The sequence below is a fragment of the Canis aureus genome, chromosome 20 (genome assembly GCF_053574225.1).
Source record: "Canis aureus isolate CA01 chromosome 20, VMU_Caureus_v.1.0, whole genome shotgun sequence".
In the NCBI taxonomy this organism is placed as follows: domain Eukaryota; kingdom Metazoa; phylum Chordata; class Mammalia; order Carnivora; family Canidae; genus Canis; species Canis aureus.
The window spans coordinates 18,334,728-18,349,532 of record NC_135630.1 but is presented as its reverse complement, the minus strand read 5'-3'; the positions used below and the strand labels follow the sequence as shown (position 1 = coordinate 18,349,532).

The 14,805-nt window shown below is 38.8% G+C and overlaps 1 protein-coding gene across 4 annotated transcripts in view; it reads left to right on the top strand.

Moving 5' to 3' along the window:
• The window catches only part of LOC144291504 (importin subunit alpha-8-like), a 256,604-nt gene that overhangs the window by 100,150 nt on the left and 141,649 nt on the right, over nt 1-14,805 (top strand). The window contains exon 5 of one of the 4 annotated variants that reach the window (XR_013358800.1): nt 9,189-10,199. The exons of the other annotated variants lie outside the window; for them this stretch is intronic. The gene's annotated coding sequence lies outside the window, so the exon portion shown is untranslated. Of the gene's footprint in view, nt 1-9,188; nt 10,200-14,805 lie in introns of those variants that run through there. 4 annotated transcript variants of the gene reach the window in all.

Sequence of the window (14,805 nt, the reverse complement as noted above, 5' to 3'; positions counted from 1 at the left end):
ATGGAAAATGGAGGCATCCATACACTAGTTATTTTCTTGCTCCAAGTAAATAGTATGTCAACTTATTGTAAGCCTATATGCTTATGTATCTGTTATGTATCTGATACTTTAGGTTAGCTGATCCAGTCTCTGAATTAAGGACCAAAGTTGAAGAGAATCAGAATGAGAGCTAGGCCAAGTCAGAAAATTGAGCCACAGAAATATTGACCCAGTACCACAAGGTTAATTAATTAATATGATCATTCTGAATCAAACTGATGGGTTTTCCTCCTTATTTTAGATCACATTCTTTTCTTCAGTGAATATTTATTGAGTGCCTACTTGCCAATTCTGCTAAGTGGTGAAGACATTAAGATGAAAAGACACTGGCCCCTGCCCTCCAGGAACTATAGCATAGATAATGTTCAGTGCCATAATTGAGATATAAACCGAATGTCACGGGAATGTAGAAGGAGAGACTAACTCAATTTGGTAGTGTTAGGGAGGAGAGAACACTGAAGCTAGAATTTAAGGATCAAGAGACATTTGCTCATTTGCTGGGGTTATATTTACCAGATTTTAGTTTGATCACACTATCTCATAAATATTAGAAAACAAGTCTGGCCAAATGTGGTCTTACCATTTGGCTTTTTAGGTCCTGTAATTAGCGACAGTCCATAGTAGTATCTCTAGCATCTCTGGAATGTATTTCTGAGCTGAAGAATTTAAAAGATGTCATACATAGTCAGAGATAAGCCACATCCTTGAGGCTTAGTGGATGAATGCTCTGGTACTTTGTTAATGAGTCTTATGGGAGACTTTCACTTGGGCCACCCAGTATTTACTTCCTATGGCAATAACACTATGTAAAATATATATTCTGATGGAGAAAGATGATCATTCTGAAACATGAATATAGAAGCTTAGGTCTGGGCTGAGTGGACAGAAGTTGCTGTCATTGGGGGGTATTAGAGATGAGGACTCTGTAATGCAGTGGGGATTCCCTTCAAGCAGGGGTAGCAAGGTTGTTGGATTACAGCTTGAAACTAGAGATCTTGTTTGGTGCTTGCATCAGAATTACCACCAAGGAGGCACCATTGCTCTGGCTTTTCTTAGCACTCCAACACCTTTCTTTCCATTCTTTATAAATAAACTCTGATTTAGAGCTTTGTATTTCTTTCCTAGTGTTTGTTATAAAAGTGACCATTAAATACAAGGTTTTAGTGACTAAAACAGTTGGAGGCCACAGCCAGGCTGACAGCTTTAGGAGAGAGTTTATTTTCCATTTTTTTCCCTCTAGCCTGGCTTCAGCTTTAAATTAGATTGTAATAATCATAACGAAGCTCCTCCCTGCCTTAGTTGAGAGCATACTGAAGACCTGGAATCTTTCTAGGACTTTATTTATGACAGAATTCCACATCATTTTAGAGCTTTCATCTTCTATGTTGCTCAGCACTTTATGGGCCTTTGTTTTCTATAGCATTTTAGAAACCATGGTTCAAAGCCATAAAATTCTCTAGGGCACTAGAAAGATCTTTAGGGAAAGCAAGCTCCCTCCCCCCATCCCTGGCCCTTGTCTTTGTTGTTATAGCTCTTACTGTGTTAATACTGGAATACACAGTAAGGTGGGTTAGCAAAGGTATTGGTTCTGGAGCCTTATTATCTGGGTGTATTTCCAGATAATTATCTGGGTATATACCAGCTGCTTGACCTTAGACATCTTACTAAACATTTCTTTTCTGTAGTTTTCTCAGCTGTAAAGAGAGAACAATGGTAGTACCAATTCTGAAGGATGTTGGGAGGAATCAATGAGTTAGAATAACTTAAAGCACTTAGAACATTTCTTTGCAGTGACAAATGCTTAACATTTATTAGCTGTTGTTATTAGCTGAGAAGTTTGTAATTTGTATAACGTAATTGATGAGACTGAATGGTCTAGTAGTCATCAAATAATTATACTCTAGTTGGTTTGTGTGTACATGCTTGCTAATAGTATGGTGAGAGAATTTTAAACTCTAGACAACTATACTCAATTGGTTGCTACTTTCTCATAATTTCCTACAATAAGAGGAGCTTAGAGCATTGGGTTTGTTTGATTTGAGCTGGTAACAGCATGGAGTTTAGAGTCAGAGAATATAGTCAAGTACCAATTCTTTTTTTTTTTTAAGATTTTATTTATTCATGAGAGACAGAGAGAGAGAGGCAGAGGGAGAAGCAGGCTTCATGCAGGGGGCCCGACATGGGACTCGATCCCGGGACTTCAGGATCATGCCCTGGGCGTGAAGGCAGGCGTTAAACCGCTGAGCCACACAGGGATCCCCTCAAGTACCAATTCTGTTACTTGTGTAGCCTTTTGGTGGTTTAGTTCCCTCATCTACAAAATAGAGATTATGTCTCACAAGATCATTATAAGGATAATGAATGTGAATATTTGGAACACATACCAAATACTCAAAATGATTGTAGAGGGGGTTAGGAGGAGGGATTGGCTGACTGTGGGTCAGTTCTGTTTATGATTAGTTCCCTGGTAACAAGTGATGGGGATGGGAATTTGCTCAGAGCATTAGGCATCCAACAGCAAAGGGGAATCACTCAGTCCTTTTAAACTTCAAGAGTGTTGGGAGAAGTTACAAAACCAAGAAGGGCAAATGCGTTGTGTTGCTGTTGTATTACAAACATAAGTGTGAGAGTGGACAGTTTAGTTCAGATGAGTCATTTTGCATGTGTCCTGTCTTGTCCAGGAATTCTATTTGCGTAAGATGTGCAACATAGGCCAAGAGAAGATGATGAAGGACCCAGTCTTTCTTCTTAACTGTTGGAAATAGTGACATTGGTTGTACTCTCCTGGGGTTTATTCATTGTTATAAGATTCTCAAATTTTAGTGGATGTAAAACTCAAGGAGGGGGCTTATTTAAAGTGTACTTTCCAAAGGCTAATCCCCAAAATTCCATTTTGGTAGGCTGTCAATGTGGCCTGGCAATCTGCTAGCTTGGGGGCTTTCTCTGTGCTTTTGATGGTGGCTAGAAGACTACACTTTAGGAAAGACAACTTCAGTGAGACTGGGCAGAGTAAATTCCCTTGTAGAAGGCAGCTGCCCCATCCACTGGCCTTTTTCCCAGCATGATGGTTTGCCTCTGAAAAAGCAGAAACAAAAAAGCCAGTTTTGCTTTATTATGAGCCAAAGCACTATTTAATAACCTATGCTAATTGTTTCTCACAACACTTCATGGAAGACAATATTAATTCCATTTGACACAAGAGGAATGAGGGACACAAGGAGGATTTCTTTAGGGGTGCAGTATGGTTTGGTGCAAGCGTGAGTTATAGGCAAACATTACACAGGTCCTTCAATTTGTCCCCAGCCATCTGGGTATTGCTAAACACATCTGTTCCTTCTCCTGGAGAGGATGCTCCACTGCTGCCGCACGATTTAAATTATGTCAAGAGAGGGGGCTCCATTTGTCCATTTCTCTGGTTCACAGGGATGGCTCAGGGGAGCCTTGGTGTTGCTGTGATTGGCATTTGTTCAGGGCCTGGGTACTTAACTCTGAATTTTGATTTGGGCATTTGCCAGGTACAATATTCTGCCAAGGCCTTCCCAGTCTGTTCTGTGCTGTTTTGCTCCTGAAGATTTACAGCTAGTGAAGGGATAAAGAAAGGTCACTGCGAGAGGCAGCAGCATGTGGTGGTGACTCATGGTCTGGCCCTGGTGTGGAGCCAGTTTGGGTGGAACGCTTGAGTGGTTGCTGTGCTTGTTTTCACGTGGCTCTCTGCCATGGCCCTGCAGGAAGCAGTTTCTCTCCTGTTGCTGGTTAGAGGGAAGGCCTGGTCATTCTCCCCATGCCTGCTGTTATGGACTCGGGTCAGGCCAATGAAGCCTGGTGGCCATTTTACAAAGAATCCCACAGGGTAGGGGCTCAGGAGCTCAGGAGACAGTGGGATGGGCCAGTCCTGGGAAGGGTCAGATCTTAGCTACCAGCCACAGCTACCAGCTAAGGGCACATTGACAGCAGGGGCTAAAGGAAGTTGGGAGATGCTGGTAAGCATGGATTTCTGGCAAGCAGAGTTTCTCAGTTTTGGCACTATTGACATTTTGGACCAGATAGGTCTTTGTTGTGGGAGGGAGTGGCTGTGCTGTGCATTATAGGATGGTTAGCAGCATCCCTGGCTTCTACCCACTAGATGTCAGTAGCACACCCTGATGCCTTCCCATTACCACTCGCTCTCCCCCTCCCACCCCGCCCCCATTAAAGCAACCAACAAGTCTCTAGACGTTTGTCCAAAGTCCTTTGGAGGCAAAAAATAACCCTCAGTTGAGAACCACTGTAGTATAGTTGAGTCCCCAGTGTGTACCCAAGGTTAAGAAGAACCATTCTCCATCATTTTATCCTTTTTCATCATTATCACCTTATCTTTCTTCATCATTATCACCATCATCATTATCAAATTTATTGAACACTTACCATGTGAGAGGTACTGTATTTTGCATCTCAAATTCCACACAACAATTCTAGGATGAAGAAGCTCTTATTGGTCCCACTTTATGGATGAGAGAACTGAAGTTTACAAAAGTAAACAAAAACTGAAGTTACAAAAGTAACTTGGCCGAGTTCAAACAGGTGATATTTGGGACTCAAGCCCAGGTATAGATGCCTCTTGCTCACCCTGTTGCCATGTATAGAGCCATAGTATGGGAGAAAACCTGAGATGCAGGACAAAAGCTGGCATGCAGCATAATGGGGCTGCCAGCTGGAGGCAGAGCCTCTAATTCAGGGCTGGAATTCAGGAATATAGCTATAAATCCTGTGGAAATAATTAAGGGCTTAGATGAACTTGAATACCAGGTAGGTGATTCAGATTGAGATCCAGCTACTTGAAATGAGATGTAGGTTGGGGGTTGATCACAGATAAATCTCTACCTATGCCCAACTGTTCTCCTATCTGTTTGTGGTACCTGACTCCTGAGATATACCTGATATGAGCCCAAATGTGTCTTTTTCATTCAAATACTGTTCATTGGACTGTAGCTTCTCATTTTAACTTCCATTCATTCCTTTGGTGCCCGCCCTTCTTTTTTCTGCTTTTTCTACTTACTCTCAGCTGCCTTGTGTTGGGGACATGTCTGTTGGAATGAATGGACAACAGGAGGTTGCTGATCACCTCTGGCACACTAAAGACCCTATAACATGACAACTGAACTGGTGTGATCTCTGGTTTATATAAAATACTTGTAGCTTGTAGGACTGATGATTCTGCACTGAATGCAAATAGTCAGAGCCAATCCTGGGAAAGTTTGTTTGGCAACAACTGCATTTTTTAAAGGAAGGGCCAGGGTTTCCAATTTTGTGGTTTTATCTATCAGGAGCACCATACCAAGGTGAGGAAAATGTACTTGAAACCAAATTGAGCCTCTCCAATGGGTCCTTTAAGGAAATTTTTTCATTAACGGGGCAGCAGAAAAGATTTTGAAATGCACAGTTGTTTTGTAGTCTGCCTAATACCTAGAACCAAATGGTCTTTGCTTTGAAAATGACATTATCAGAGGGCACATGATGAGATGAGCACTGGGTGTTATACTAGATGTTGGCAAATTGAATTTAAATAAATTTTTTTAAATGACATTATCAGCACCAGCTTCAATTACAGGGATTTCTCTATCCACACCCAATTAATTAGTACTTAAACTCATGCCCAATTTGAAAACTGTGAGTACAGTTGGAAAAGGGAGAAGCCCAACAAAGTTGCACAGGGCCTACCTGGGATTGATGGTAGTTTGGGGGTTTCTGCTACCCATGAGCCTGGTAGATACTGCTGTCCCATCAAGCCTCCTCAGTATGTTAAGGTGTATATTTAATAGTCACTACATAGGCTTCAGTGTCCCTGTAAGACTGTGAAATTATCTCTGTAGTTTCCTTGTCTGTTGAATTCCCTTTGTCTTTCCCTGATGGTCTTGCCCTTTCTAGAGGATATTGTAGTTGCTATTTGCTGGTTCAATGAGGTGTCATTTGAAGGAACATCATAAAACAGCAAGGCTGCTCAGTGGAAATGTCTGACTTTTGCTCACTCTGTTGTTATCTTTAACATATTAGATATATTCAAAATCAGAAAAATAACACATATTTAAATATTAGGAAAATACATATTTATTGACAAATTAGAAAATACAAAAAACAAAGAAAATGAAAAGGAAAATTACTTTGTAATATCACAACTCAGATATAGTCACTGTTAACATTTTAGCTGTATCCTTGTGTTTTTGTTTTGGTTCTTATAAAGGGGGTGGATAGAAGAAATTACTATAAGACATGTAGCATGTTCTTAATAAGAATATTTAAAATGATGCTTACATAGATCTTCTGATTTCTTGATAAATGATTCCTGATAATTTTCAAAGATATGGATGGTTTTAAAAATTGAAAAAGAAGGGCAGCCCGGGTGGCTCAGTGGTTTAGAGCCACCTTCAGCTCAGGGCGTGATCCTGGGGACCAGGGATTGAGTCCCATGTCGGGCTCCCTGCATGGAGCCTGCTTCTCCCTCTCCCTCTGCCTGTGTCTCTGTCTCTGTCTCTTGTGAATAAATAAATAAAATCTTCAAAAAAAATTGAAAAAGAAATGCTAGGGGCGCCTGGGTGGCTCAGTCAGGTTAGTGTCTGCCTGCAGCTCAGGTCATGGTCTCAGAGTCCTAGGATTGAGCCCCATGTCAGGCTCCCTGCTCAGCAGAGAAGTCTGCTTCTCTCTCCCTCTGCTCCTCCCCCTAGCTTGTGCTCTCTCTCTCTCAAATTAATAAATAACATTTTTAAAGAAAAAAAAGAAATGCCATATTTTTCTCCTTGCTGATGAAGGGTATATCTACAAGATAGTGTGTATACATGCAAGAGTGTGTTTGTGTATGTGTGTGTGTATGTGTGTGTGTAAATGGACTGTCTGTGGTTCCTGAAAAAGAAATTCTGTTGCTGGATTTGCTGACTCACTGCCAAGCCCTGCTGTAGGCAGGGAGCAGATTCTGAGTTATTCAAGCCAAACATTTGGCCCTCATGGTTTATTGGCCACTGTGACAGACTTCTCCTCACACCTCACCTCCTCACGTCTTCCTTGTTGGCATGTGGGCATATCTGGCATTTTGTTCATTTTGCCTCCTCATCTCCTCCTATTTCTTTCAGTTACTCTTTAGCATGTCTCAAATTTATACTAGTACCACCCCAACTCCCTAATGCACAATGTTAGAAATACCCAGACATTTCCTTCCTGAGGTCACTTCAGGAATTTGCTGTCTCCTTCTAAGACCTTATTTGTTCATATGTGTGCCTTTTCAGGACTCCTGTGCTATAATGAGAAGTCCTCAAGGGAGGCAGCTTTAGTTACCTTCATTTGTTCACAGTCACTCATGGAGAGATTCTCCATTTTCTTTCCTAGCCCAAAGTAAGATCAGGATATACAACTGAACTCAAGTTTTGTGAAGCCCTGAGGTGGACAGGCTTGGTGATGTGAAGGAGAGAAACTGTACAACCTCATTGGATAATTCCTTACCATACTGGATAAAAGATCATTTTGTACAGACTGGCATGACCAGCAGTACTATCACTGAAAGGATGCATCCTAGGACCATAATTTTAAAAAGCTAAAAAAAAAATGTTTAGCTTTAGTTGGCAAAGAACTTGACACTGGGGAAGTTACTGTAGCCTGCCATAAAGCATCACAATGTATTAACATGACATGAGATGGCAGGGCTGTATATGAAGAGCTTGTTTTTTTCAGTTCCATGGTATTTCTTCCCCTTCCAGTTAGTTTTTTTGGTTTACTTTTTGAAAAGTTTAGAAAGAATCCTTAGCTAGAGAGAGTCTAACAATAATTGGTTTCTAAGTTCCAATAATTGCCATTCTAAACATTGATCACATAGTCACTCAATTAAACCTTAAAAAAAAAAAAAGAACCCATGAGAGGATCAGTCACCCTCGTTTTACAGATACAGACATAATATGGACTTTAAGAAACCTACCCAGTCAAGCAGTATCCACGTTCAGGCCAAGAGTCTGCCCTCAGCTTCCTCTTTTAAGAAATCAGGAGATAAGACTGCTGATTAAAAAAAGTCTGAGTGGTCCTCAATTCTTGGGTGTAGCTATGAGAGAAATGCAATTTGCCTCAAAGGAAATCCAGACTCGGTTTTGCATTTAGCTCTTCTTTTGGTCTTGATTCTGCTTCCTCTGTAGGAAAGAATTGTTCTTCTACAGCAGGGCCATTGTTATAACAGAGACAATTACTTTCAGGCAGCTGATCTCATTGAGGCAATTCTACTTAGTGATAAAGACATTTGTTATAACGTACACAAGAAAAGATTTAAGAGAGGGCAATACAGAGAAATGGAAACACTCTTCAGTTAGGAAGGAAACTTCCATAGTCCATATTTCCAAGGAAAGTTCATACTCTATAGAGCAGGGACATGTATAAAAGCAGAGAGAATATGGTTCTGAGGATGAAGCACTAAATTGGCTGAGGGAAACCTCTCTTTTCTGCTGATTTGCCACATGTTCCCAGCAAGTCATTTGGCCATTTTAGACTTCCATTTCTTTGATGAGGTTGCTATGGTAAGGCCTGAAGAATCACCTGTAAAACTCTCTGCAAGTAGTGATTTCTGATGATCTCATTTAATCTCAGGAAGTGAGGTTTCTCAGCATCTCATGTGTCTGTAAGTCTGCTGGGAGTCCTGCAGCCCTAGCTGCTACTGGTTGAGCAGTACTTTCTGTGGTCTGATTCTATATGATGGTCTGATTCCAGCAGTGCAGGGATCTGGGTGTGCAGAGAAACTTCTCCAGGTGGGAAGGCTACTGTTGACCAAAGCAACACAGATCTTTCACTGTTCTTGTTCTGATGATGTTATCAACTGAAATTGAGTTCTTTGTGATAGTGATGATAGTGAACATGGAGGATGGGACAGTGGTGTTGACTTTGTGTTCACCCATCATTACTAATAAAATAACTTACTTCATGAGATACTGAGATATTGTATAAGGGACTATGCATATATTTGCAAAACTAACTCTGTTCTAGATGTTAAAATGTACTTGGGACTAACTTTCTGATTATTTACTTCCCAGAGCAAAGTCCATCCCTTTCCCTCTTTTCCTATAAATAGGTAAACAGTACTCACAGTCATGTTCTAGTCTTAGAAAAAAAATATTTAAGCTGAGATTTCTTCTCTCATTCTTTTACAGTGTCTTTGTTTTCTGGCTTTTGTTTCCTGCATTCCACGACTCACTCTGGTCTCTGTTTCTGACCTTTATGGGAGTGCCTCAAGACTCAATTTCCTTTAAGTGATATCATCATTCCATAAATGTCTAGGCAACATGCCTAGGAGAAGAGCAAATCTTTGCCTTGACATTGGAGAAGCTGAGCCCAGATATGGTGCTGAGGTTCAAGAGCAGGAGATGATGCCAGAATGGAAGACTGAAGTCAGACTGGGAAAAAATATCACATTAAGGGGGTTAGATTTTAAGCTGTAAAATACCAAGAAGTTCACAGAAGTTTTATACAGACAACACACACACACACACACACACACATGGATTCAGGCATCTTATTTAATAAGGTTTCATTTATAGTTCAATACAAATGTTTGATAATCTCCAATTTCGTATTAGGCTACCAAATTTCAAGGTAGGTGATTGGGATACAAAGACGGGTAAAACATGGTTCTTGCTTTCGATGAGGAATCTGAATTACATCATGACAAATAATAATATAGGAAGATTTCAAATTAAATGCTTAGTCTTCAGGCTAACAGAAGATTTTAGATAGAAGAAGAATAATTTTTTAATTAAATAAAAATAACTGTTGTTGGCGATGAAGGTAAATTAGAGAGAAGAAACTGGCAAAGTGTTAATTATAAATTTCCATTCATTGTTGATCCTCTTCATTGTTACAATATTTGCTTTCAACTTTGGGATCCTTTTGATACACACTTTGGGAAATGCTACTCTTTTGATTTCTTTCTAACACCCTGTAGCTAACACCCACTTAGACAGAAAAAACAAAATGATGATACCAAGAAGAGTCATGGCCAGATTTGCTTTACATACCAAGGATTCTTGCCTATTTCCAAATGTTCTGGGTGGATGTAGATTATTTGGAGATAGTCCAGCTAAAACTTCTTACGAATAAAAAATGTTGCTATAATTAAAATCTTTCAGGCCCAAGTTACCTTTTTCCAATAATTCACTTGTGATTTATACTTGGAGACATGTATAATATCAAATTACCTAAGTGGGGAGGTGGAAGGGAAAGAAAACTAAGCTCTGTTGTAAGGATCAGTTGTCAGAATATTGCTGACTTCATAAACCACTCAGGCTTTTTTTTTCCAGGCCAACACTTGATGTATTTATAGCCTTGTAATTTGGTTACCTATCACTTAGCTTATATGTGAGTCACCCATGAAATATATGCACAGGGACCAGAGGTACTAATTACAAAGGTAGAGTGCAGGTGGGAGGGCCCTGTTAAGACCCCTGTTTAACAACAGTGGCAAATTGTAGGGAAAGGATCATTTATCATTAAATGGCATTAAGACTAAAATGACAGAGCTTTTGAGTCAGGCTTTAGAGAGCTATTCAGCTTTGCTCCTGTCAAGCTGAGCTTCCTTTCTTAGAGTCACAGTTTTCCAGTTTGATGTGGTATGTTTGTTTCATGGAACAGAGGGAGGCAGCAGGGAGAGAATCACAGTGGGAAGGATGGTAAGGGAGGCTGTGGGAGAGGGAATTAGCTATTTGAGTAGAGTCATTTGTGGTGACTTAATTTTGCTTCAGAAGGGATATTTGGACCTGTCAGAAATTACTTTTTATTTATTTATTTTTAAGCTTCCACATTATTCTTTTCCTGGAATGACTTTTCATTCCTGAATCTACCTGGTTGAAATCTTTTTTTTTTTTTTTTTAAATTGAAGTATGGTTGATACACACTGTCACTTTTGTTTCAGGTGTACAACATAGTGATTTGACAATGCTTATGCTATGCTCACAACAAATGTAGATAACGTAAGTCATCATACAACGCTTACAGTATCATTGAAACATATTTCCTGTGCTGTACCTTTTTTCCCTGTGACTTATTCATTGCATAACCAAGTCCTGTAGCTTCCATCCCCTTCACCCATTTTGCCCATCCTCCCGCTCCTTTTCCCTCTAGCAACTATCAGTTCTCTGTATTTATAAATCTGATTCTGCTTTTAGTTTATTTGTCTGTTACCCTTTAGGTCTATCCATGTTGTCACAAATGGCAAGATCTCATCCTTTTCCTATGGCTGAGTAATATCTTCCTTATCCATTTGTCTATTGATGGATATGTGGGCTGCTTTTATATCTTGGCTATTGGAAATAATATCACAGTAAACATAGGGGTGCATATATCTTTTTGAATTAATTTTTTCTTTTTCTTCAGGTAAATACTCATTAGTGGAATTACTGGACCATGGGATAGTTCTATTTTTAATTTTTTGAGGAAACTTCATACTATTTTTGATGGCGGCTACACCAATTTACATTCCCACAAGCAGGGCACTAGGGTTCCTTTTTTCTCCACATCCTTGCCAACACTTTTTATTTCTTGTCTTTGGAATTCTAGCTACTACCTTGTAAAACCCTGTCCATCTCTCAAAATCCATTTAAAAAGTGACTCCCTCTGTGGAAACTCAGGTCTTATATTGTCTTTTACTTGTATACTAGCATATTAAATTCAAATCAAAGGTGTTATATTTGGGAGTAAGAAAAATTTCATGCTAAAAAGTGAACACATTGTCCTGTATCAAACAAATGTATATGTAAGGTTATTTTATTGATTATTTATAAAGTTTTCTTCTGGTAAAATTGTAATTTCCACCTAGCATGAAGAGGAATGAGTTACTTACTTTCAGGACAGATGGCATACTTTCCTCCCCCTATGCTTGTCCTTACACAGAAAAAAAAAAAGAACCAGATGTTGGGGAACTTTCTTAAATAAAGTTATGCATTCAAGAGCCAACTAGACCTTGAAAATTAATTCATTCTGCTCTGAATTTGTATGCAGTGTTTTATTTCTCAATTTAACTGTCTCAGTGGTCCATTTCAGCTGTGGAAACCTACCTTGGAGATGTTTTGGCCGCAAACAAACTCAAAACTAGATTAATTACTAAGTTACAAATAGTGAGCAACTGTACTTAAAAGCAAGCTCAACACAAAATAATGTTTTCATGCAGTTGAAAAGACACACTCCAAACCTCCTTTTGGAGTTTGGGTAGCTGCTAAACCAGTGCAGGGGGAGAATACCCTAATGGTGTTTGGATACTTTTTTGTGAAGCTAGAGTCATATCTGTGTGCAGGAAAGATGAAATCCCTGCAGCCAGTGGTGAGCATAGTTCCTAGCAGGATTTGGTAATGGTGATTCAGAAGCCACTGGTGATTACCAGGAGAGATCTAGAATTATAGCCAGTGCCTGACTTCAGGGGTCTTGGATTGGAAAGACTTGGCCATATGCATTCAAATATTCCTCCTCCCAAATTCCTTCATTATACACAAAAAGACTTCATTCACAACTTAGTGGCTGAAACCCAGATGTCATTTATTTAAAAGATAGTTGTTAATGCATATTATATTCTGGGTATTGTGAGAGTTGGAAAGAAATAACATATATTTCTATAACCTCCTCTATCTTACCCAGTCTAATGTGATACGAGTTGTTCTTAGTGAACTTGTAGCAGATTAATAGCAGCTTTTTTCTAAACTGCTTATGTAATCATTTTTAAAATAATATTTTAAGATGTAAGTAGTCTACTTAACCTATGACAAATGAGAAAAGAATGTACAGTGAGAAAAATATTCTCTTTAATAAATGGTATTGGGAAATCTGGATAGCTACATGTAAAAGAATGCAACTGGATCGATCACTTTCTTACACCATTCATAAAAATAAACTCAAAATGGATTAAAGACCTAAATGTGAGACCTAGAACCATAAAAATCCTAGAAGACAACATAGCAATAATTTTTCTGACATCAGCCATAGCAACATTTTTCAAGATATGTTTCCTAGGCAAGGGATATAAAGGCAAAAATAAACTGTTGAGACTACATCAAAATTAAAAGCTTTTGCACAGCAAAGGAAACCACTGGCAACACAAAAAAGGCAACTTACTGAATGGAAGAAGATATTTGCAAATGATATGTCTGTAAGGAGTTAATATCCAAAATATATAAAGAAACTATACAACTCGGCAAATTGAACACCAATAAAAAATAAATTTATTATTATTTAAAAAAAAAAACTATACAACTCAACACCAAAAAACCAAATCTGATTTTAAAATGGGCAGAGGACCTGAATGAACATTTTCCCAAAGACATCTAGATAGCCAACAGATACATGAAAAGATGCTCAACAGTACTAATCATCAGGGAAATGCAAATCAAAACCACAATGAAATATCACCTTATACCTGTCAGAATACTGAAAGTAAAAAAGACAAAAACATAACAAGTGTTGGTGAGGATGGGAAGAAAAAGGAATCCTTGTGTTGGTGGCAATGTAAACTGATATAGACATTGTAGAAAACAGCATGGAAGTTCCTCAAAAAATTAAAAGTTAAAAATAGTATATGAGCCAATAATTCCAGTACTGGCTGTTTACCCAGTGAAAATGAAAATACTAATCCAAAACGATATATTCACACCTATGTGTATTGTAACATTATTTGCAACAGCCAAGATATGAAAGCAACCTCAGTGCCTATTGATAGACAAATAGATAAGGAAGATTTTATATATATAAATATTTTTTATATATATATAATGACAAATATATATAATATATATATACATACAAAATGGAATAGATGTACATACAATGGAATATTACTCAGCCATAAAAAATAATGAGATCATGCTATTTATGACAACATGGATGGACCTAGAGGATATTATACTAAGTGAAGTAAGTCAGACAAGGACAAATACCATATGATGTCACTTATATGTAGAATCTAAAAAACAAAACAAATGAATAAGCAAACAAACCAAAAGCAGAATCAGACTTATAAATACAGAGAACAAACTGATGGTTGCCAGGGAGAAAAGGGATGGGAAGATGGGAAAAAGAGGGGAAAGGGAATGGGGGATACAGGCCTCCAGTTATGGAATAAATAAATCATGGGAATAAAAGCACAGAATAGGAAATATAGTCAATGATATTATAATAGCATTATATGGTGACAGATGGTAACTATACTTTCATGAGCATAGCCTATCCTATGGAGAAATTGAATCACTATGTTGTATACCTGAAACTAAGGTGATATTATGTGTCAACTATTTTTAGATAAGAAAAAACCTAAAAAGCAATACATGTATGTAATCCACGAACATGGTTTTATTTTTTTAAGCTTTATTTATTTATTTTAGAGAGATGGGGCAGAAGGGAGGGAGAGAAATTCCTAAGGAGACTCCGCACTGAGTGTTAAGCCAATGTGGGCTCAGTTTAAGATCCTGACTGGAGGACGCCTGGGTGGCTCAGCGGTTGGGTGCCTGCCTTCGGCTCAGGTCTTGATCCCGGGATCCGGGATCGAGTCCCGCATCAGGCTTCCTGCAGGGAGCCTCTTTCTCCCTCTTCCTGTGTCTCTGCCTCTGCCTCTCTCTCTCTTAGTCTGTGTCTCTCATGAATAAATAAATAAATCTTTAAAAAATAATAAGATCATGACTAGAATGGAAACCAAGGAGGAAAATGAAGTTTATGACTTCAGTATATCACCAGCACTGGTCTTTACCCATTAGGTTGCAATTTGTGATGAATAATGAAAACTTCTGCAGCCCT